General features: G+C 47.4%; 1 long non-coding RNA gene across 1 annotated transcript; it reads right to left on the reverse strand.

Annotated features, from left to right (window-relative positions):
* Window positions 1-514: 514 nt before the first annotated feature.
* On the reverse strand, window positions 515-24,937 carry LOC139032021 (uncharacterized). The gene is made up of 3 exons (XR_011484555.1): window positions 24,804-24,937; window positions 16,572-17,836; window positions 515-3,656 (listed from the first exon to the last, which is right to left on the reverse strand). It is a non-coding gene; the product is annotated as an uncharacterized lncRNA (long non-coding RNA).
* Window positions 24,938-25,181: the final 244 nt, after the last annotated feature.

Genomic DNA, 25,181 nt, shown 5'->3' on the forward strand with positions numbered 1-25,181 from the left:
AGAAAAGATATATCAGTAATGAAGATTCTGCAATGCAGGAGACCCAGGTTCCATCCCTGGGCCAGGAAGATCCCCTGGAGAAGGAAATGGCAATCTACACCAGTATTCTTGCCTGGAGAATCCCATGGAGAGAGGAATCTGGTGGGCTACAGTCTATTGGGGTGCAAAGAGTTGGAGACGACTGAGCAACTAACACACACAATGAAGACTATATTACAAAGTACTGATAGAGTAAAAAAGTTAACAAGGGGTATGGAAGAAAAAATTTTCAGAGGGAAAGTGAGTGAAATGCAAAGTAATTGGCAAAGGTGGCCCAGCCTACCTATGACCTGAGAAGAGAATCAAAACAATGGACCAGAACGAGTATTTAAAACTGGAAGTCCAGAAAAGTCCCATAACCTACATGCTGCTGTTGAGTGCATGCTCGGTCATGTCCGACTCTTTGTGACCCCATGGACTGTAGCCCGCCAGGCTCCTCTGTCCATGGGATTCTCCAAGAATACTGGAGTGGGTTTCCATTTCCTCCTTTAGGGGATCTTCCTGACCCAGAGATTGAAACTGAGTCACCTGTATCTCCTGCATTGGCAGGTGGATTATTTACCACCGGGCCACCTGGGAAGCTCTAATCTACAAGTGATAGAGTTAAAGATACTAGGAAAAATTTATCGGAAACAATCAACTGTGAACAATCAACTAGCTAAGTGAATGAAGTTCAAAGAAGAAATCTTCAAGTCTTTCAGGTAAAGAAAAGGATTGGATTCTGGAAGGTGGCTATACTATAGTTCATTTAACCAACTCTGTAACTGGACAATTAGGTCATTTCTCTTTTTGTTTTTAATTTTATTGGAGTAGAGTTGATTTACAATGTTGTGTTAGTTTCAGATGTACAGCAAAGTGAATCAGTTATGCATACGCACGTATCCACTCTTTTTTAGATTCTTTCCCCATATAGGCCATTATGGAGTATTGAGTAGAGGTCCCTGTGCTATATGGCAGGTCCTTATTAGTTATCTATTTTACACATAGCAGTGTGTATATGACAATTCTAATCTCCCAATTTATCCCTCCACCCCTTACCTCCTGGCACTCATCAATCTGTTTTCTACATCTGTAACTCTACTTCTGTCTTACAGGTAAGTTCCTTTGTGCCCCCTTTTTTATATTCCACATATAAGTGATATCATATGGTATTTGTCTTTCTCTGACTGGCTTCACTCAGTATGACAAACTCTAGGCCCATCCATGTTGCTGCAAATGGTAGTATTTCATTCCATTCTATGTGCATCACATTTTCTTTATCCATTCCTCTGTCAATGGGCATTTAGACTGCTTCCACATCCTGGCTATTGTAAATAGTGCTGCAGTGAACTTTGGGGTGCATATATCTTTTGGAATTATGATTTTCTCCAGATATATGTGCATTAATGGGATTGCTGGATCATATGGTAGCTCTATTTTTAGCTCTATTTTCTAAGGAACCTCCATACTGTTCTCCATAGTGGCTGCAACAGTTTATATTTCTACCAACAGTTGGGGTGGGGGTGGTACGTTCCCTTTTTTCCACACCCTCTCCAGCATTTCTTGTTTGTAGATTTTTTTGATAATGGCCATTATGAAAGGTGTGAGGTGATACCTCATTGTGGTTTTGATTTGCATTTCTCTCCTAATTATTGATATCGAGTATCTTCTCATGTGCCTTTTTAGGCATCTGCATGTCTTCTGTGGAGAAATTTCTATTTAGATTTTCCACCCATTTTTTGCTCCTTAGAAGATAAAGCTATAGCCAACCTAGACAGCATATTAAAAAGCAGAGACATTACTTTGCCAACAAAAGTCCACCTAGTCAAAGCTATGGTTTTTCCAGTAGTCATGGATGGATGTGAGAGTTGGACTATAAAGAAAGCTGAGTGCTGAAGAATTGATGCTTTTGAACTGTGGTGTTGGAGAAGACTCTTGAGAGTCCCTTGGACTGCAAGGAGATCCAACCAGTCCATCCTAAAGGAGATCAGTCCTGAGTGTCCATTGGACAGACTGACGCTGAAGCTGAAACTCCAATACTTTGGCCACCTGATGCAAAGATCTGACTCATTTGAAAAGACCCTGATGCTGGGAAAGACTGAAGGCAGAAGGAGAAGGGGATGACAGACGATGAGATGGTTGCATGGCATCACCGACTTGATGGACATTAGTTTGAGTAAGCTCCAGAAGTTGGTGATGGACAGGGAGGCCTGGCGTGCTGCAGTCCATGGGGTTGCAAAGAGTCGGACATGACTGAGCTACTGAGCTGACTGACTAATCCATTTTTTGATTGGGTGCTATTGTTATCATTACTGTTGTAGCCAATATCATGATTATAAGGAGACTGATCCTCAGCTGAGCTCCCCAGTCTCCCCAGAATAGGACTGAGTGGGGAGCAGGTGGGGCCTGGGGCAGCGCCCTCTAGAGGAATCGCTGATCCCACGAGATGTCACGTGTGGGTCTTTCCTCCTGGTTTTAGTTTGTCCTTTGATTTGAAACTTGAGACGATTCCCTGGCTTCAGAACGAAGAGACCCATGCCCTTGATTTTATCGCCCAGGTAGGTACTTCATTTCCCGCTCCTGCCTCCTGTTTCAGGTTTCACAGCGCTGCTATCATCTGACCTCTGCAGAGGGTGCTGTTTCTATGGGACGTTGAGGACCTTCATTTGAGATTGAGGGAAGGAATGATGTGTCTTTTGGGTCAACCCTGCATCCGGCCCACCCCAGCTGGGAAGACCCTGGTAGTCAATCCCAAGACACGCTCTACGGCCAGGCACTCCTAGGGGACACAGAGGCAGGAAACCCAAGTGAGGCGCCTGTCCAGCCCTCCGACTCAGTCAGCGGCTGCTCACACCACTCTCTGTTTTATCTCAGGAAAAAGAAAGCATGACCACATCTTCCTGTCAGCACTGTTCTGTCCTTCAGTTCTCACCGCCCCCACACAAACATTTCACAGGATTCTTGCTCAGAAATGTGCTCTGGGTGGGTCTGAGTTGTGTGAGTATTTTTTTTTTTTAATCTGGGGAAGAATTGGTCATTGTTGAGAAGCAGGTGAGGGTGGTGCTCATGCACCCTGACCCATCACACTTGCAGAACAGGCACCATCCTGTTACGCTGGGGCTGCGGGGCGGGGTTGTCACCCAGCACCCATTGACATGTATCTTTCTAGAACATTCAGGTCCATGGTGAATGTTGATTTCACTGAGCGAATCCCAAGGGCGTTGCTTTTATTTGTGCATGGTTCAGTCCCTAGGTTGTGTCCGACTCCTGAGACCCCATGGACTGTAGCCCGCCAGGCTCCTCTGTCCATAGGGATTCTCCAGGCAAGAATACTGGAGTGGGTTGCCACTTCCTTCTCCAGGGGATCTGCCCGGTTCAGGGATTGAACCCGGGTCTCCTGCATTGCAGGCAAATTCTTTACCGGCTGAGCTACAAGAGAAGCCCCATTTTTGTGCAAGGAAGGCAGCTATGACTTCTGTACTGTGCACACAGATGAGTGATGTGTTTTAGCATCAGACTCTGAAGCGTCCTTGAAAGCTGCTCCTTGTCCCGTTTCTGCTTTAGGTAATAGAAGTATTGATAAGGCAGACATCTTCTGATGACCATTGCTGTAAGAAGAGGCAGACCTCCAGGAGTACCTTAAAATAGAAACAAAACAAAAAGACATCAGAGAAATGGACATTTGCTCCTGCTATTACTTCACATTACCAGAAGATGGAGTCATATCTATTTTTCTATATGCTTTCCCAATCAACAGATACTGTAGGGAAAATCTGTTTGTAAGTTCATTCTGCAGTGTGTGATTGTGGTCTTGACTTTATTTTTGCTCTCTGCCACCCATCCTTCCCCTTTCTTCCCTCCTTCCTTCTGTCTTCTTTGTCAATTTTTTAAAAAAAATGAAAACAGCTTTATTCTTTAGAACCTGTTAGAGAAGTCCCTCTCCCTCCACTTAAAACACACACATATACACACACATAAAGGTTAGTCCTCAGGTTTGGAAAAGATTAATATAGGAGCTATGGCCTTTCTGCTTGGGTGTCAATTCCTTCAGTTTTCTGCTCAGAAAATAGAAGTTCAATAACATCTGCTCTATTTATTTAGTGCATGCGGGCTTCCCAGGCAGCTCAGTGGTAAAGAATCTGCCTGCCGATGCAGGAGACCTAACAGACACAGGTTTGATCCCTGGGTCGGGAAGATCTCCTGGAGAAGGTCATGGCAACCCACTCCAGTATTCTTGCCAGGAGAATCCCATGGACAGAGGAGTCTGGCGGTCTGCAGTCCACGGGGTCGCAAAGAGTCGAACAGGACTGAGTGACTGAGCACACATACTTATTTGGCAGGGCCTTATTCTAGGCCATTGAGAGCTTCAAAAGAAAGATAGACCTTTAGTCCTTTAAGGGCTATTATCTGTCCTTAAGAGTCTGGTTTGTGAGACCTCACCATCCTACAACCTCCACCTCAGGAGGTGATGTATCAAAAGGTACCAGAAGCTAAGGCAACTGTGAGTGTTTTGGGAAAAAGGAGGAGGTGCCTCCAAGGATGAGCAGAAGGAGGTGGAAAATGGGTAGAATTTCAGAGAAATGCCATTTCTTTTCTTTAAGCTTTATAATTTACTGTATTTATCCTCTGAAATGCTCTCTTGTGTTTTTTTCTCTGCTAAAGGCCTCATTTCCCCCATTCATTCAATTCCTCTGCCCTAGTTTAAAAAAGAAAAATAAGTAAATAAATGATTGATTGGAATCGAGTACAGCAATAATTTCCATAACAATACCAACAGTTTCAAAATCAGGCTCATGACTTCCCAGCAAAATTAAATCATGGCTCCTAGAACATCAGCTTCATGGAACAACTTTTGCTAAATAGTAATCTAGCTTCCAATCAAGCGGCACCCAGAGCACCCTTGTCGGCAGAGGGGAAAATGGTCTGATGGGCTTGATAGGCAGGTGGGCCAGCCTCTTTCAGACACCTTGGCAGCTCTACTGGGTACGTGGAACTTACAGATTTAATGTGTGATTTGGTTCCTGGTGAGGGATCTTAGGCAAATGGTCTGACTGTGGTTAAGTCTTGCTTGTCTTGAAACCACTCTCAGTTGGGAACCCGTTCTCTCTGAATCAAATTGCCAGTTTCCTTTTCCACATTTTCCATTTAAGATTTCTTAGTGTCTCTGGGCATCGGTAAAGTCTTGGCTTTGCATAGTCATGCATAAGGTATTCACTGGCTAGAAACACCTGCCTTGTGTATCTTGGTTTGTGGGCAAGCTTCCGAAAGGCTCTTTTGGGCTCCATTCAATACCTTGAGTTCTGAGCTATGCTGCGGTTTGCGGTTTGGAGAGGTCAGCACTGCTGCCAGAAATGCTAAACCCTTGGAAGGTCAGGTCTAGTTAAAGTCCTGCAAGCCCAGTTTTCCTCCAGACTTCAACCAACACAGTCAGAGAGAGAAGAATACATGCCAGCCATGGACATCACAGGCATTGCCATCCAAGCTTTCCATTCTTAGAGGAGATGTAGGTTGACCAGGTGGCTGACCCACCTTGACCAAAAGTTCCGCAGAGGTCATATGCCCTGCTTTATCACTTAGGCTGTCTTCTCATCAAAATGCTGGAGAAGTATGGGCATGCTCCAGCTCCTTACCTATCTCTCTGGACAACCCACAAAAGCCAGGTACAGTAAGTCCCCTACACATGAACCTCCAAGTTGTGAACTTTCAAAGATGCGAACATGCACTCCATCAACATCAGGCGTGAGTGGAATCACAGCTTGCCTCCGTCTCCTATTGCTGACCACCCTTCAGCTCTACCATCTCGTGTCTCCTCTCCCCTCTCCAGTCAGTAACTCTTCTTGCCTGTTCGGTGGGTGCCAGCCCCTGTATGCCAGCTGTTGTCCTGTATTACTGAACTTCTTAATACACTGTACTGTAAGACTAAAAATGTTTTCTCTATTTACATGTGTGTTTGTCTTGGATGTATTATTTGTGTGAAAAATATTATAAACCTATTATAGTACAGTACTATGTTTCAGGTTGTGTTAGTTGGGTACCTATGCTAACTGATGCTGAAGCTGAAGCTCCAATATTTTGGACACCTGTTGCAAACAGCTGACTCATTGGCTGCCTGGTGTGAACAGCTGACTCATTGGAAAAGACCCTGATGCTGGGAAAGATTGAAGGCAGAAGCAGGAGAGGGCAACAGAGGATGAGATGGTTGGATGGCATCACAGATTCAATGGATCTGAACCAGGGCAAACTCTGAGAGATGGTGAGGGACAGGGAAGCCTGGCATGCTGTAGTCCATGGGGTTGCAAAGAGTCTGACTTAATGGACTTACAAACAAATTGGACTTCTGAATGATGTCTCTCAGATGTGAACTTGTTCATATATAGGGGACTTACTGTAATAGCTATTGCACTGGGAATTTACATCTTGACTTTGTTTACCACCATGGGGCCTTAATGCAAACCCTCATGTCTCCTATAAAATGGGGTTAATCAGAGTGTCTGCAGTGGGCACAGTGCCCGGCATATAGTAAGACTCAATACATGCATTCCTTTCCTTTATCCTCAGCAACAAGCAAAAGATAGAAAACAAAAAGACTTTAGAAATAATTAGAGTAATTTTAAAATATTTTAAAACCATGAAGAATGCTTTGTAGGCATGAAACATAAACCTATGAAGTAGATTTAAGAAGAGCATCTCTGCAGAAGGAGTCAGGACCTGGAAGAGGTGGCCCCTACCTCCTGGCTTACCTCCTTTTTTACCCTCTCTCCCAGAATACTCTTGAAATGGTCTCTAGAACTTTAAGAATTCCAAAGTTTATACTCTCGCAGCCCCTCTGGACATGGAACAACTGACTGGTTCAAAATTGGGAGAGGAGTACAACAAAGCTGTTCATTGTCACCCTGCTTATTTAACTTATATGCAGAGTACATCATGTGAAATGCTGGGCTGGGTGAATCACAAGCTGGAATTTAGACTGCCAGGAGAAGTAGCGCCAGTCTCAGATATGTACACAGAAAGTGAGGAGGAACTAAAGAATCTCTTGATGAGGGTGAAAGAGGAGAGTGAAAAAGCTGGCTTGAAACTCAACATTCAAAAAACAATGATCATGGCATCTGGTCCCATGACTTCATGACAAATAGAAGGGAAAAAGTGGAAGCAGTGACAGATTTTATTATCCTGGGCTCCAAAATCACTGCAGATGATGACAGAAGCCATGAAATTAAAAGACACTTGTTTCTTAGAAGGAAAGCTATGACAAACCTAGGAGGCACATTAAAAAATAGAGACATCACTTTGCTGACAAAGGTCCTTATAATCGAAGCTATAGTTTTTCCAGTAGTCATGTACAGATGTGAGAGTTGGACCGTAAGGAAGGCTGAGCGCTGAAGAGTTGATGCTTTTGAACTGTGGTGTTGGAGAAGGCTCTCGAGAGTCCCTTGGACTGCAAGGAGATCAAATCTGTCAATCCTAAAGGAAATCAATCCTGAATATTGATTGGAAGGACTGAGCTGAAGCTGAAGCTCCGGTACTTTGGCCAACAGATGTGAAGAGCTGACTCATTGGAAAAGACCCTGAAGGTTGGAAAGACAGAAGACAAAAGGAGAAGAGGGTGGTAGAGGATGAGATGGTGAGATAGCATCACTGACTCAATGGACATGAATTTGAGCAAACTCTGGGAGATAGTGGAGGACAGAGGAGCCTGGCCTGCTACAATCCTTGGGTTCGCAAAGAGTTGGACATAACTTAGTAACTGAACAACAGCAACAACAACCCCTCTTTTAACCCAACTGCACCATTTAAAAATAGCAGGCCAAGAGAACAAAAGACATACCTGTGGTCATACGGCTAAAGAAAACCTAGTTGGATTTGGCCAATTTTTATTATATACCCTTGCATTAAGCACTGGAGATAAAAATGGGGTATATAGATCTTCATCTACTCTAGTTTCTGAAGTAAAATCAGGGCTTATGATCTTTTAACAAGCACAAGTTTTGATTCACTGTTGTCCTGGAAAATTAGAGATGTTTGGTTACAGCAAAGATCTATTCTGAGTATGTAAACTAGTAGCTGAGACCAGATAACATCGTAAAAGATGACTAAGGCATCCTGGGCTGAGAACCGAATGTGTGGTCCAGAAGCTATTAGAGGAATCAGAAGTGATGAGGATCTGGCTAGGCGGGGTGCGTGGGGAATGCTCCACGGGGGTGCTGTCCTGAAGGAGCTCGAGAAGACAGGCAATGCACTGGCCAGTGGCGGTGTGTTGGTGTTAGTGGCTCAGCCGTGACCGACTCTTTACAACCCTGCGGGCTGTAGCATGCCAGGCTCCTCTGTCCCTGGGATTTTCCAGGCAAGGATACTGGAGTGTGTAACCTTTCCTTTCTCCAGGAGATCTGTTCAACCCAAGGTTCGTACCCAGGCCTCCTGAATTGAAGGTGGATTTTCCTTTTTGACCGCCTGAACCACCAGAAAAGCCTTGGTGGAGAGACAGATCAAAACCATTAACTCCAGAGGAAACTCTATGGAAATGGGGTAAAAAAAATATATATGTTTTTTTCTTTTTCTTGCAAAAAGAAAGCATTACTTTAATCATAGGGAAATACCACATCAGGAAACTGAAAGGCATTTTTTAAAACAACCACTCTGTAGTCTTTTCAAAAGTCATCCATAAAGAAATGGCTAAGGAAGAAATCCAGGTTAAAGAAAATTAAAGATTAGAGATATGACATGGAGTAAGTTTCTTGGCTATTTTGGGTATTAACTTTTTTTTCTTTTTTTTCTTTCTTTCTTTTCTTTTCTTTTTTTTTTTTTAAACCAGATATACAGTTTGCAATTGTTTTCTCCCAGTTTGTAGGTTGCCTTTTCATTTTGTTGATCATTTCCCATGCTGTGCAGAAGGCTTTTAGTTTTACATAATCCCACTTGTCTATGTTTGCCTTTGTTGCCTGTGATTTCAGTGTCATATCCAAGAAATCATTGCCAAGATGAATGTTCCAGAGCTTTTCTAGGCATCTTACTGCTTCATGTCTTACATTTAAATGTTTGATCCATTTCTGAGTTGATTTCTGTGGATGGGGTGCACATCCATTTATCTGCTTGTGGATATCAATTTTCAGAAAAAATTAATAGGTGTCCATGACCACAGGAAGAGAAGCAGTGCAGCACACTGGTAACCCTTGTTGAACCTGCAAACTGTTCTTGCAAGCCTTTAAGTTTCCAATTATTGCATAATACAACGTTATGTCAATCTCATTGAAGTATCGAATCACCTCAGTTTGACCCAACAATATATGTTGAAAAAAGTTGAAGAAACACCCAGCTTGGTGGGAGATGAAGAATCTACTTGAGAAGTTGAAGGTAGATCACATTGGAGTTGCTGGGGAAGGGGGTGAAGGACATGGACTTTATTAAATGAGGCACCCCTGCAGAGTGTAAGCATAGAGAAGCCAGTGTGTGTGAAATGACCTTCTGGGAAGATTAATCACATCATCATAAATACAGATGGACGGAGGTGTCAGGAACACAAATTGGGGAGCAATTACAGTAGTTCAGAGATGATGTCATGAAGGACTGGGCTTGGGGGTGCCAGTGAGACCTCAAAGGGAGGGGAGGGTGTGGAGAACCACAGAAAGGAGGAAGCAGCCGCCTTCAGGGACTCAGCAGGCGCCGTGGGTGAGGAGAGGGAGGAGCTCAGAATGAGCAAGATGTGAGCTGGGTGGACAGCCCACAGGATGGACCTGAGAGTCTGTAAAGAGAGGTGGGCTTCCCTGGTGGCTCAGAATAAACAACACGCCAGCCAACGCAGCAGACGTGGTTCTACCCCTGGGCTGGGAAGATGCCCCGGAGAAGGAAATGGCAACCCACTCCAGTATTCTTGTCTGAAAAATCCCATGGACAGAGGAGTCTGGCGGGCTACAGTCCATGGAAATTCAAACAGCCGAAGAGCCGAACATGACTTAGCAACTGAAGGGAAGTGAAGGTCGTTCAGTCGCGTCCGACTCTTTGCGACCCCATGGACTATAGTCCATGGGATTCTCCAGGCCAGAATACTGGAGTGGGTAGCCTTTCCCTTCTCCAGCGGATCTTCCCAATCCAGGGATCAAACCCTGGTCTCCTGCATTGCAGGCAGATTCTTTACCAGCTGAGCCACAAGGGAAACCCTAGTAATTAAACAGCAAACAGATACACAGAGGCATTTAGGAGGCCCTGTGAGTTTTGGGCTGATTGAGTTTGTGGAGATGGCAGAATGTTAGATAGACCTCTCTAGGTATTTACTGCAGTGATTAAGAGGCCAACGCCAGGGACCTATCCATTCTACCACTCCTACTGGTGTCCCCTTGGACAACCAGTTAACCTGACTTGATGGCTGTGAGGATGAACTGATGTGAGGGATATAATGTGCATAGGACAAGACTGGCCCTTGGTAGGAGCATGCTCTCTGTCTCCCTGTCTATAGCTTTAGCTCTAGCTCTTGAGTTGCCTTGGAAGAAAGATGTAGAGCTATCAAATGTAACAAGGAATAAACAGAAATAATGGAGAAGGAAATGGAAACCCACTCCAGTGTTCTTGCCTGGAAACTCCCATGGACAGAGGAGCCTGGCAGGCTACAGTCCTTGGGGTCACCCAGAGTCAGATACGACTGAGCAACTGAGGATGAAAGATAAGTAAAGGGATGACTCATTGGAAAAAACTCTGAGGTTGGGAAAGATTGAAGGCAAAAGGAGAAGGAGGCGGCAGAGGATGAGATGGTTAGATAACATCACCAACTCAATGGGCATAATAGTGAAGGACAGGGAAACCTGGAGCGCTGCAGTCCATGGGTCATCAAGATTTGGACATGACTTAGCAATTGAACAATGGCATCACCAGTCAAGACCTGGTCTGGGCAGATTCCAGACTCGAATTCCCAGACATGTTCTGAAGTTACCAGCACCTGTGCTCTGGTTCAGGCCCCAAGAGCATCATCGCTCAGGACCACTCATCACCCGTCAGTTATTAATCTCACGGGGTTCACCATTTTGGCATTGGTCACTATTTGCTATAAGAAATGACAGTCATTATGGCAAATACAACAGAGAGTGAGTGTTACAGTTTGGGAGTGATTTAGAAACGAACGGCTACTAAGGCTCTTTATAAAACATTTCACATCTGAATTTTCCTTAATCTGTCTGAAATCTGGCTCCCCAGGTCATAAGATATTAAAACCCCAAGCGTTTTGGAAATTTGGGCCAGAAGGAAGAGTCCTTGGCTGGGAGTCAGGCTTCTGATCCCAGCCATGACCTACTCGCTCCGTGACACTGGCCAGGTGACGACTTCTCTGAGCCCCAGTCTTCTCCACAGTAAGCACAGCAGGGGACATGAATTCTGGGTCTTTCCCAGGTTTGTGGTGAGGAGCGAGCGAAAGAAAGAGGTTCGGGGGGTTCAGGATGGGGAACACATGTACATCCACGGCGGATGTATGTGAATGTATGGCAAAAACCACCACAATATTGTAAAGTAATTAGCCTCCAATTAAAATAAATCAATTTAAAAAAAGGAAGAGGTTGAGAGAACCCCGGTGCCTAAATGTGCGGATTACAAACACGACAGTTTGACAACTCATAGCCATGAGATTCAACAAGCGAATCTGTAGAAAGGGCTCAGGAAGGAGGCCGCAGGGTGTGGACGAAGGCTCCTAGCACCCCAGGGGGGATTCCTGCCTCTCTGGGCCAGGCCTGGCCGGTTCTGCCAGCTGAAATGTCAACACGGGCGGTTCCTGTCTAAAGTCCCAGGGGACAAAGGATGCTTTGGCCCGGGGATGGGAGCAGAGTCCTTTTCTGTTTGCCTTACAGAGGCCTTCCTCTCCGGGCCTGCGGGGTAGGCGGGCTGTAAGCAAGCAGCAGGCTGTTTTCTGCTGAGTCACCCAGCTCGGGCCCCTCCTGGCTGGTGTCGGGGCCCGCAGATTCCTAGCAGGAGGGGCTGGCTCCCCTGAGCTGTTTCTGTTCCGGGGGCACGGCGAATAGCATTTTATTTGGACGATCAAATAGCCTTCCTCAGAAACAATAGAGGTTTTTTTTTTTTTTAAACGGGGTAAGGTGGGCTGCTTGCCAGGGTGGCCTGCCAAATCATGCCAGCGGAGAAGGCCCAGCGGTCTCTGGGCTCCGTGCCACGAATTTGCATCCGTCTAACAGAGCAGGAAGCAACAGCCCAGAAGGGCCTGGGTTCCGCTGATCTTATTTTTACCACTTAAGACAGATGTGCCCTTGGTGGAGGTCTGCAGGCCCTGTTTCACTTCCACAGCTGCCACGCTGCGTAATAATAGTTGCTGACCTTTTACAAGCACTTTCCTGAGCGAAAAGACCCTGATGCTGGGACATATTGAAGGCAGGAGGAGAAGGAGACAACAGAGGATGAGGTGGTTGGATGGCATCACTGATTCCCTGGACATGAGTTTGAGCAAACCCTGGGAGTTAGTGAAGAACAGGGAAGCCTGTGTGTGCTGTAGTCCATGAGGTCGCAAACACTTGGACAGGACTTAGTGACTGAACGACAACGTGAGTGCTTGCCGAGTGCCAAGCTCCTACCGCGCTTTCAAAGCATCTTCTCAGTCAGTCCCGACCAGCCTCTGAACTAGGTTCTCTTTCTTGTTCCTGTTTACCTCTTGAGGACACTGACTCTCAGAGAGGTCAAGTCACTTGATAAAGGTCACACAGCAGTCAGCTGGGGGGAGCAGGGCCCATCCTCTGGACAATTACACCACACAGCAGGCTATATGATGGGCGGGGACGTGTGAGTCTCAGACAGCGGGTGTGCAAATGGATGTGTCCTCGGTTGGTGTTACTACTATTATTTTATTTAACACAACCAGAGAATGCCTTTGAAGACAATGAACGACAGCAGAAAAACGATGCTGTGACGTTGTTCTCCTGGCTGGTTTTTGTCCTGTCTCGCCCCCCCCAATTATGACTTGGAGGGTCTGTGAGCAGAGACCCCCGGGGGTGAAGAGGCCACACCCCAGCTGCATACTCTGGTTATATCTGCTTCTGAACCGTCTCGGGCTGACCTTGTTCTGAAGCAACGTGACCTTCAGCTGCATGTCCTTATTTTGTGGTTTTGGACTGAAATGTGTAGGTTGTAGAAATTGCATGGATTCCAGACAGGCTGACCACACTTCAAATGCCACTGGCAGGTGTGTGACGCCTACTCTCTTAACTCCATGTGGGTCAGACGCACGTTATTCCTCAGAGAGCAAGAACTTTCTCAAACCAACTCGGAACTGGGCTATGTTGCTTGCTAGCGAGTGGCCTGATAACCCCAGGGCTTTTTTTGTTTGTTTTTAAGAGCTTCAAGAGCTTTAAGAGTTGTTTTAAGAGACATTTGCTTCGCTCTCAGTGTCCCTTCCAGTGCCCAGGAACTAGTCCTGGTTGCTGAAGCCAAAAGTACATTCTTCCCTTCGTTGTTCGGCCACTCAGTCCTGTCTGACTCTTTGCGACCCCACGGACTGTAGCCGCCAGGCTCTTCCGTCCGTGGGGATTTCCAGGCAAAAACCCTTGGTCACCATCAAAATCAAATTACTGAGCGAGCAGGTGCTGACGAGACCTGTCACCACACACACTTAATTAAAAAAAAAGTTAAGGGAGCTGGTTTCCTGCAGAGTGACATTTCGGGGCTCCCCCTCCCCTTCCCATTGGGCATTGAAGATGCCGGGATGATGTCACTTTGTGACGGGGTTGGTAGGATCTGCAGCTTGGAGCCTGGGACCTGCCGGCCATGTGGGCTCCTGTCGGAGTCACTGTCAAAACCATTCATCTTCAGCTTACGGCTGCACCTCCTGGGGAGAACTGGGTTTTCTTGTTCTGTTTTGTTCGGCGTGGTGTTCAAGATTCCTTCACAGAAATCTGTGTTGGGGCAAGAAAGTGCTACATGAGTGATGCCCTTGTGAAGTCACCATCTGGCCAATATTCATCTTGCTTTGCAAAATAACAAGGATATCCTTGGGCACAGATGCTGGGCCGGTGATCGAACGCCAGTGATCGCAGTCATAAACCCACACGCAATCGAGTGTAATTAATGCACCTGGTGCCCGCTGCCGAGTTCACATTCCTGCCCGGTGCCTGGCTTTTTGGTCTCATGCGTGGAGCTCGGTTTTATTTCCTTCCCTTTTGGCAAGGCGGGCGGCGGTGGCTGGTTGGGGGGAAGGTGGGGAAAGAAGTTTGCAGCTTGAATCCTTTTCAGCATCTTTGGCGGTAATTAAGTCATTGTCACGGGGCTGGTTAAAAAAAAAAAAGTGGGGGGAGTGTTTGTGTGTGCTCAAGAAGCTGCCTCACACGCAAACAATACAGCACTGAGCGACTTTCTGCGGCTTGAAGAGCCCATTGTCCTGTATGCCTGGAACCCGTCCTGCTGTTGGCCGATCACTGGCTTTGGGAGGCCAGAGCCCTAGGCACTGGTCTCCTGGTGGTTTTGTGCCAGACGAAGAAGCGAGGGATCCCAAGCTTGGAAAAAATAAATGATGAAATCCCCAGCAGCCCGCCATCTTTGGACAAGCAGGATTTCACGATCATCTTCCTCTCTCTCTGTGCAGGGGGCTCTTAAAGTGATGATGGGGCGGGCGGGGAAGCCTCCTGCTTAGGTGCAATTGACATCCTGGGAAGCTATGGATGCTCTCTTTGGACAGAGACCAGGAAGGGTTCATAGGTGGGACAGGGAGGGTGGAGGTGAGCAGAAGTTTGCAGAAAGGCCAACAGTGATGGTGACTGAGGGTTGTGATGGGGTGAGGGGTCCGAGGGTTCCTGCACACTCCTTCCATCCCAAGAGCCACATAGACTGGGGGATATGAGAGGCTGTGAGAACCTTGATCAGGCTTCAGGTATAGGCAGGGGCAGTGACCTGGGCTCCTTCGCAGCCTCCCCCCTCAGCACTTGGGGAAGGGGTGGTGATCTCATGGAGACCTTGCTGTGGGTGGGGCAGCCTGGGAAACAGCAACTCATCCTCTGGGCCTGGCCCGTCACTTTTGCAAGGAAATAGGAAAATTGCAGGCAGCAATTAAAGGTTTCAAAGGCCCTCGTGTGTCGTTAGGGGCTTGTCACCGCCTTTCCCCGAGCTCGGCAATGAATGGCTCCCCATTGTCTCCCATCAAATTAAAGCTCCTTATCATAGGCTGGAGCATCCTCTGCTAATTGACTCCTGCTTTCCTCACTCATCTTTTATGCCACTGCACCTCGTCCCACCGCCGTCTGCGAAAGCCTTCTAATTGCCAGCTCTCTTCAAATCAATTCTATTCAACAGATGTGCGTTGGATTTCCCCTCCAGAGCTGGGCCCTGATGGCAGGGTGGCCATGAAGCAGGTGAATCAAATGTCACCGTCTTTGGAATAGAAAAGGACTTCCACCTGTCTGAGATACTCTTGCCTGGAAAATCCCATGGACAGAGGAGCCTGGTAGGCTGCAGTCCATGGGGTCTTGAAGAGTTGGACATGACTGAGCGACTTCATTTTCACTTTTCACTTTCATGCATTGGAGAAGGAAATGGCAACCCACTCCAGTGTTTTTTTTTTTTTTTTTTTTTCCACTCCAGTGTTCTTGCCTGGAGAATCCCAGGGACGGCGGAGCCTGGTGGGCTGCCGTCTATGGGGTGGCACAAAGCCAGACACGACTGAAGCTACTTAGCAGCAGCAGCAGCCTGTCTGAGAGAGGAAGCGAGAGTTTGAGCCTCAGTCCAAACTCAGATGCTGAATCATCTCGGGAAAGTGAATTAAAGTCTCTAGGCCTCTGTTCTGGAGGCTCAGCAGTAAAACGGGGCTAATAGCTCAGAGTTGCTCTAAGAATTGAGATTTTTGTCTGTCTGTGGCTTCCCAGGTCGCTCAGACAGTTAAGAATCCGCTTGCAATGCAGGAGACCTGGGTTCGATCCCTGGGTTGGGAAGATTCCCTGGAGAAGGGGATGGCAACCCTTTCCAGTATTCTTGCTTGGAGAACCCCATGGACAGAGGAGCCTCGCGGGCTACAGACCATGGGATGGCAAAGAACTGGACACCATTGGTGACTAACACTTTATCTGGCTATCTATTGACCTCTATATAGACCACACACACATACATACACATGTACACAAACACGCACGTGCATGTACACTAAGCCCTCAAGGACACATTGTTCTTTTCACTGCAGTTCAAATGGAGCCTGAAGCAGCACAGTCATCTCTCTCTACAGAAACTGGCAAAGGCCTCATTGAAGAGGAGAGATGGAGCCAATTTTTCTTCTTCCTGTAGACACGGGAGGAAAGGGGCATTCGAGGGAAGGGAGCTCCGTGTACAGAGTCAGGGAGGCAGGAAAGAGCCCAGCATGTTCCAGCAGCAGCAAGTCCACCTGGGGTCCTGGTTTCTGGGAGGGGCCGGAGGTGGAGGATGGGGGAAGGCGGGGGAGGATGACCCCAGAGAGGCAGTCGGTGGGCAGGTCCACACCCACCAAGACCCCGCCTCTTTCATCTGGCAGCTGCTCCGAATGACGCCGCCTCCACTTTCTCTGTGTTTGGTGATTGCTGCTCTTAATATCACTCAGACTCACCCTTTCCATTCAGCCTTACCTGCTTCCGGCTTCAGGACAAGCCCTTAGCACCACTCAGGACTGATCAGACGACGTCAGTCACTTGTCTGGGCTCAGCTTGTGAGGTCCTCCAGGATGGAGGCCTCCTGGAGAATTCCCGTTGTAGCCACGTTTCAGTAGCTCCTTGCAGACAGAGGGAGTTTTGTGAATTCAGTTGCTTCACCAGGTAGATTCTTAATTAGCGGCAGAGGAGTAGGGCTGGGAGGGGCAGAAACCCAGGAGAGATCCAGCACCTTTTTTCCAGTGACCTCCAATGAGTCATCGGTCTCTTTGATCTTGATTTTCTGTATCATCAATACAAGGGCCAGTTGTTTCTGAGGAGGTCCTGAGAAGCAGGGAGCAGCCTCAGGGACTTTGGGAGAAGGGTGCAGCCTAAAGGGAGCCTTTGTTTCCCTAACTGTGGCCGGGAAAGAGCCTGTCAGGTTCTTATGGGCTTGTTTGCCTGATGGGCTTGGAGTCTCGGAAGCTGCACCCCTGCCCTCTAGAGAACAGGGCCCAGGATGGGGCTTTCTCACCAGGCCTGGTGTGTGGGTGTCACACTTCACCCCTGTTTATCAGGCAGTGGTGTGGGCAGTGGCAACCCCTGGGCTGTGGTGGTGACCTTCACAAACCCTGGCAGGAGGGAGCTCGGGATCAGAAACATGGACATACACGACATCTCCCTGCCAGTAAGTGCAGGAGCTGGGGCTGAGGTGGAAGGTTTTCTGACACCACCTCCAGGATCTTTTTTGTCATCCCACCCAGTAAAAGATGCTCACTGTGCTGCCAAGCTTGGAGCACTGTACCACCAAAAGGGCAACGTTCATAGAACCAAGAACCCCATGGCAACGGATCACAAACCTTGTAAGTTTCAGACTTGACCAACGGCAGGGAGGAGACGGAATAGGCAACAGGGAGAGGCGTGGGGGCCCCTGGGCATGGGTGGAGGGGACGGCTGGGAGCCAAGTGCAGAGCTGGAGATCTAGCGACAAAGTCTAGGGTAGCAGAGAGAGGAAACAGACGAGCATGGGCTGGGTGCACAGTTGAGCGTGATCAGTCACGACTCAGTCCCTGATGAGGGAGCCGCCTCTGAGGGTGCCTTCAACATTCAGATGGAGCACTGTCTGTACACAGGAGGCAGAGCCGCGTTCCTGACTTCGCAAAGACGATCTTGCTCTCTGTCTCTCACTTTAATTAATCTCACTGTGAAGAAGGGCGTCTGGACACATCAGTCTGATCCCTGCTGGTCACAGGTACACGGGGAGCCTGGATGAAGATACAAAATGTGTCTTCACCTTCACATCATTTAACCTGTCCTTCTCTGGCAGAATCTACCTAGAAGGGTGACTTAGGCGTCCCATCCTCTCTTGAAACCTCCTTCTTCTCCTCCTCAGTCCTTCTATCTTTGGATTCCAGAGGGACTGCCTTGGAACCTTGAGGCTTCCTGCCGGCTGACTTTCTCCTGCCTGAAAATAGTGATGCTGGATCTTCCAAGCTTCAGATCCTTAGAGGAGCACCCACAATGCAGAGAGATAACTCCCTCATTTTCCTCTCTCTCACTATATGATGTCACCATGCTATTACACCTGAAGAATTACATAAGAGATGCAGTTCTACGCCTGGGTCAGGAAGTCCCCTAGAGGAGGGCAAGGCAACCTACTCCAGTATTCTTGCCTGGAGAATCCCATGGACAGAGGAGCCTGGTGGGCTACAGTCTATAGGGTCACAAAGAGTCGGACACAACTGAAGCGACTTAGCAGGCACTTGGTTATTTTAAAGACTTCTGTATGGACCAAAAAGTTATTCAGTTCAGTTCAATTGCTCAGTCGTGTCCAGCTCTTTGCGACCCCATGGGTGTTAGCATGCCAGGCTTCCCTGTCCATCACCAACTCCCAGAGCTAATTATGGACCAAAACGTTCTATTCCACCACCACCTCCCCCCGACCAATTCATATGTTGAAGAACTAATCCCCAGTGGGATAGTATTTGGAGACAGGGCCTTGGAGAGTTAATCAGGGCTCAATGAGGTCATGAAGGTAGGCACACAGTGCACTTAGTAATCTTATAAGAAGAGGACGCCTTAGACCAGAGCTCCCTCTCTCTGACGTGTGAGGACACGGTGAGAAGGCAGCATTTGCAAGCTGAGAAAAGGGCTCTCTCCAGGACCTGACCCTGCTGACACCTTGACCTCAGCCTCTAGAACTGTACAAAACAAATATCTATTATTTAAGCCACCCAGTCTTTGGTATTTTGTTATGGCACCCCAAGATTATAAAACAAGCTTCTCCAAAGGGTGAGACGAGAAGGAAAATGAGACAGAAGTTAAAGGACGATCCAGAAACACTAATTCTTGAGAAGGATGCCAGATGGGAAGACACATGATCACCTCTTCCACGAAGTCCTCCTTGACCTCCCCAGACTGACACTGACCTCACTTGCACACAAGCTCAGCTGCCATGCCTGCAGTGTTGAGTGGCATTGGTTTGGGTGCCTGTGTCCTTTTCTCAACTAGCTCTGAGGTCCTTACAACTGGACCTTGCTTGCTGGTTCTCTCTGCACATGGCTGACACATACTAGGGCTTCCATGAATGTCTGCAAGCTGAACACACAGTAGGAAGAACTCTAGTTACATCTCCCAGGATATCATTTTCAGGTGTAGACATCTTAGATCCAGCACCACAGTTAAGAGTTCCTGCCCTTCATGAAAATGCCTAGGTTGGAATCCCTCCCCTCCCACTTAGCTTCCTGACCTTAGGCTAATAGCTGACTCTTCCTGAGCCTTAGTTTCTATAGCAATAGCATACAGGTAGGAAAGATGCTTAAGTTTGTGGTGTAGTCAGCTAAGATCACCCATGAAAATAGTACTGGGCTTAGAGTCAATACTCAATGCATGTGTGCACACGCTTAGTCGTGTCTGACCCTTTGTGACCCCGTGGACTGTAGCCCACCAGGCTCTCTGTCCATGGGATTCTCCAGGCAAGAATACTGGAGTGGGTTGCTATTTCTTTCTCCAGGGGATCTTCCCAACCCAGGGGTTGAACCCACTTCTCTTGCATCTCTGGCATTACCAGGTGGATTCTTTACCACTGTACCACCTGGGAAGCCCTCAATACTCAATAAATCTCAACAAATATTATGTTTCCAGGAGGCAGAAGGGAGGGAGATTGCTTTGTGTGATGACCAGGGATAGGGAAGGGGCTGGTCTTGAACTGATCTTAGAGGATGGTTTTCGATAGTACGGCATGCTGGGTGTGTGCTAACACGTGGCATGCATTTGCTTCATTCTCAACACAAGTCTGCAAGGAAGGGATAATTAGCTCCATGGTAAAGAACAGACTGAGGCTCAGGAAAGTTGTGCAAACCTGCCCAAGATCACACAGCTAATAAATTACAGAGCGTGGGATTGACCTCAAGTTTACCTGACCCCATCAGTGTACAGGCAACCTCAGGGGCAGGAAAGCCAACGTCATCCACACTCTGGTTACAAGAGAAGGTGCCTGTAAAGACAGGAGGACAGATGATGAAAGAGAAGACAGTTGGGGTCAAGGGTGCTCTCTAGTGCCAGGCGGGGAACTTGAACTTGTTCCATAAATATTACGATGCCATTTCAGGGGTGGGAACAGGGAAGAAGGCAGATGAAAGGGTGGAGAGAAGCCCAGATTGTAGCATGCTGTGCTCCATCACTCAATCATATCCGACTCTGCAGCCCCGTGGACTGGGGCCCGCCAGGCTCCTCTGTCCATGGGATTTTCCAGGCAAGAGTACTGGAGTCGGTTGCCATTTCCTACTCTAGAAGACCTTCCCAACCCAGGGACCGAACCTGAGTCTCTTGTGCCTCCTGCATTGCTGGCGATTCTTTACCACTGAGTCACCAGGGAAATCCCCAGATTGCAGTAATGCACGCTCAATTGCTCAATTGGGTCTGACTCTCTGCAACCCCAGGGACTGAGGCCCACCAGGCCCCTCTGTCCAGTGGAATTCTCCAGGCAAGAATACTGGAATGTGTTGCCATTTCCTACTCCAGGGGGTCTCCCTGACCCAGGGAGATTGCAGTATAGTCTTTGTGACTTATCATCACAGATCTCAGCAGTGTCACACGTGTGGGAGGTGGGGTGATAAAGAGAGGACTTGGTACCAGCCATGCCTCACCTGGGAGCTCCAGAAATGCCCGTCCTTGGCCTTGTGTCCACTGCAGGTGTTTGTAGAATTTCCAACTCAGACCTCAGCATCTGGATGCTCTTCTACCAGCAGGCCAGGTCCGGTTGGGAGGGAGAGGATGCCCATGAGAATACAGGTAAAGAAGCTACCGCCTCCTCCGAGAATACCCTGAGCTCTGGGAGGGCCTCTGTCCTAAGAGGCTGTGTCCTGGACTCTAAGCTACTCTCTCAGCATTTCTACTGCTCAGGAATCAGCCTTGCACAGGTGCGTCAATCCCTACAACTTCAGTTCCCTTTTGCAAAATTGGGGGATGATAGCGCCATCTGCTCAAACGCACCTGCTGTATCAAGAAAGCCTGTGTTTGTGAAAAAGTGTAAAATCATTGTCCAAGCATTAAATTTGCCACTCAGACACTTTATTCCTTCTGTCTCCACCCCAAATAAATTCCATTAAATTCAATAATTACGCTTAATCCAAGGGGGGAAAAATGTATTGGGCACCAAAATAGTTATTGGACATGCAAAAGTGAATGAGAAAAGTCCATCCTCAAATCTCTCTCTTGTTAATAGAGGAATTCTAGACCTGAGCAAATAAGGCAGTGGGCAACCTGGATGCCATCTGTCAGCTGAGATTCCTCCCGAGTTGTGCCCATTGCTAGTAATGTCACCACGTGAGCACTTTCTATATGCAAGGCATTGACTGCTTATTTCAAGCCCTCATCGTTTTTCACAGAGACGATTTCAATAGCCCGCACCCTGGTCTCCTTTGCTACTGTCCAATCCCTTCCCCCCAACGGCCATTAGAATGAGCCTTCTCAAACACGTATAATCATGTCACCGCTATTTAGACCCTGACTAGATTTCTTTGTCCCCGATACAAGGTCTAAATTCCTTGACAGGCAGTGGAAAGCTTTTTATTTTTGTAACTTAATTTATTTTGAAGCATAGTTGATTTACAGTGTTGCGTTAGTTTCAGCTGAGCAGCAAAGTGAATCACATATACATATACATATACCTATATTTGGGATTCCTTGATGGCTCAGACAGTAAAGAGTCTGCCTGCAGTGTGCGAGACCCAGGTTCAATCCCTGGGTTGGGAAGATCTCCAGGTTGGTATTCTGGCCTGGAGAAGTCCATGGACAGAGGAGCCTGGTGAGCCACAGTCCATGGGGTTGCAAAGAGTCAGACGTGACTGAGTGACTAACACACACCCACATAGATATATTCACTCTTTTCTAGGTTCTAGTCTCATATACCATGGGCTGCCCTGGTAGCTCAGATGGTAAAGAATCTGCCTGCAATGTAGAAGACCTGGGTTCAATCCCCGGATCAGGAAGATCCCCTGGAGAAGGAAATGGCAACCCACTCCAGTATTCTTGCCTGGAGAATCCCATGGACAGAGGGGCCTGGTGGGCTACAGTCCGTGGGGTCACAAAGAGTCGGACACGACTGAGCACACATTCGCATGTAGGTAATTACAGAGTACGGAGCAGAGTTCCCTGTTCTGTACAGGAGGAGACTTATTAGTTTTTAGTTATTATTAGTTACTGTAGTTAGCTATCTATTAGTTATCTATCTGTTATAGGTTAGTTATCTTATTAGTTATCTATTTTATGCTTCGTAGTACGTATATGTCAATCTCAATCATGCAATTTATCCCTCCCCACCCCGTTTCCCTCTCTGTAGCCATAAGCTTGTTTTCAACATCTGTTGACTCTTTCTGTTTTGTAAATAGGTCCATTTGTATCATTTTTTAAAGATCCCACATATAAGTGATACCATATGATACTGGTCTTTCTCTGACTTATTTCACTGAGTATGACAATCTCTAGTTGCATTCATGTGGCTGCAAACAGCACTATTTTGTTCTTTATATGGCTGGCTAATATTCCACTCTGGATCTCTCTATACCACATTTTCTTTGCCCGTTCCTTTGTCAGTGAACACCTAGGTTGCTTCCATGGCCTGGCTGTTGTAAAGCAAAGCTGTTTCTGATTTTAGCTTTGCCACCCACTTTCTGTGCCCGCTAAATACTCCAGCCAAGAGAATAGGAGCACAGTCATGATTCCACCCACCAAGCCTTCTCCAAGTCTCTCTACTGGAATTCCATCCTCCCCTCATTGATCTAGGAAAGCCCAACTCTTGACTCAGAACTGAGGGCTTTCTCTTACAGGAAGCCTCTCTCTGCCATCACGTGCCCAGTTAACACACCCACTACCGTACTGTCTATAGTAATTGCTACTTCTATTATGAGGAAGTAGATCCGAGGAACAGTGATGGCAGGATGCCCCTAACATGAAGAGAGAACAGAGGAGGACCATTTATCTACGGTTGGTCCTGGTTTTTGGGAACACATCACGGAAGAGGTAGAATTCCAAAGCATTTCACAGGAAGAACTGGATGCCTTGAGGTCACCATGCTCTGAATTCCCAGCTGTCACCAAGGAGAAGGTCAGTATTGAAGGCTGTCAAGTAGCAAGAAGGCAAAGTTCATTGAATAAAATCAGGGCAGATGGATGGTGGTAGCTTTTGTTCTCCAGGTCGGTCTGCTGGCTGTTGGCTCCTCTGGCCATGGGCCAGGTGCCCCTGAGCAGGTGACATTTTAAGAGATCTGGCACCAGCAGCGAGTGTGGGTGAATTTGACATTTACGAAGACTCTTTCCCTGCACAAAAGTGAAGTTCCAGCCATCAGGGAGGGGACCGTGGGCTGCAGACGTTATCATTTTACTGGCAGAGACATCTTCTGTTGCCATCGGAAAACAAACATCCACCTTATGACTTTGCTTCCGGCAGCCCTGGGTCTCTCACTGAACAGCGCTTTCTGGGATGTTTTTCTCTAAGGAACCAGAAGCAGGTCCCTTGACCCCTGACTTGACCAGTCAGAGGCAAAGAAAACAAAGAAGCCCCCATCCTCGTCCGCTCACTCTGCATCTTCTGAGCCTCTGTAAGGTTACAGAACCATCTCCTGTTTGTCGTTGTTCAGTTGCGAAATCGCGTCTGACTCTTTGCAACCCCGTGGACCTAAGCATGCCAAGATTCCCCGTCTTTCATTATGTCCTATTTGGTCCTTTCTAACTCCATAAAGAAGGCTGAGCACTGAAGAATTGACGCTTTTGAACTGTGGTGCTGGAGAAGACTTTTGAGAGTCCCTTGGACTGCCAGGAGATCAAATAAGTCAGTTCTGAAGGAAATCAACTTTGAATATTCCTTGGAGGGACTATTGCTGAAGCTGAAGCTCCAATACTTTGGCCACCTGATGTGAAGAGCTGACTCACTGGAAAAGACCCTGATGCCGGGAAAGATTGAAGGCAGGAGGAGAAGCAGGTGGAAGAGGATGAGATGGTTAAATAGCATTGCTGACTCAATGGACACAAATTTGAGCAAACCCCGGGAGATAGTGAAGGACAGAGAAGCCTGGAGTGCCACAGTCCATGGGGTCACAAGGAGTCAGACAGGACTCAGCAGCTGAACAACAGCAACAACTTTAAGCGTATCAACTAATTCCTTATTCCCAGGGAGACAATTCTCTGCTTCCGCAATTCTTATTTCAATCTTACTGCAACCCATTTTCTCCTCCACTTTTTAAATCTCCACCCCATACCTCTTACTCCAGCCTCTCAATCTAGTTTAAATGAGCACTTACTCTGTTGGGTTTTAGATATTTTGAACATGTATGGATGGTAATTGTATCTTCTGCCCCTAAATGCATCTTTTTAAGACTTCAATTCAGTTCAGTTCAGTCACTCAGTCATGTCCTACTCTTTGCGACCCCATGAACCGCAGCATGCCAGGCTTCCCTGTCCATCACCAACTCCTGGAGTTTACCCAAACTCGTGTCCATTGAGTCGCTGATGCCATCCAACCATCTCATCCTCTGTCATCCCCTTGTCCTCCTGCCCTCAATCTTTCCCAGTATCAGGGTCTTTTCAAATGAGTTAGGTTTTTGTTAAGGTCAACTCTTCTAGTCTCTCCTTTTATGTTCAGTGCTTCCCCCCCTTTTAGAATATGGATCTGCTTGAAGGGTTATTAATTCCCTGCCACTGAGGGTGGATTAGGCCACCTGTCCTGAATCCTCACCTGATAGTGATGTTAACAGCAGCTGCCACTGACCGTGGGTTCCATACTGGCCAGACACTGGAGGTGGCCCCTGAGCTGAATCCATGATCTCGTTCATTGTGACAATGAGTCCGAACATTCCATATCACTGCTGTCCCCAGCGTGCAGGTGGGAGAACGAGGCTCAGAGGGGCTACACAGCAGGTGGCAGATCAGACAGACACTGAGTTTCCAAACCTACCTGCCTCTGAAGCCAAAGTTCAGACTCGCATGCCGCCTTATATCCTGAGCTTTTGTTGAGGTCTGTTTTAATTTCTCCTTCTTAAGAAAATGATGATAAATAAAGACAGAGGATGAGATCTGAGAAACAAACATCCTGGACACCCTGAAATTGTCCTCT

Source organism: Odocoileus virginianus, chromosome 29 (genome assembly GCF_023699985.2).
Source record: "Odocoileus virginianus isolate 20LAN1187 ecotype Illinois chromosome 29, Ovbor_1.2, whole genome shotgun sequence".
Taxonomy (NCBI): domain Eukaryota; kingdom Metazoa; phylum Chordata; class Mammalia; order Artiodactyla; family Cervidae; genus Odocoileus; species Odocoileus virginianus.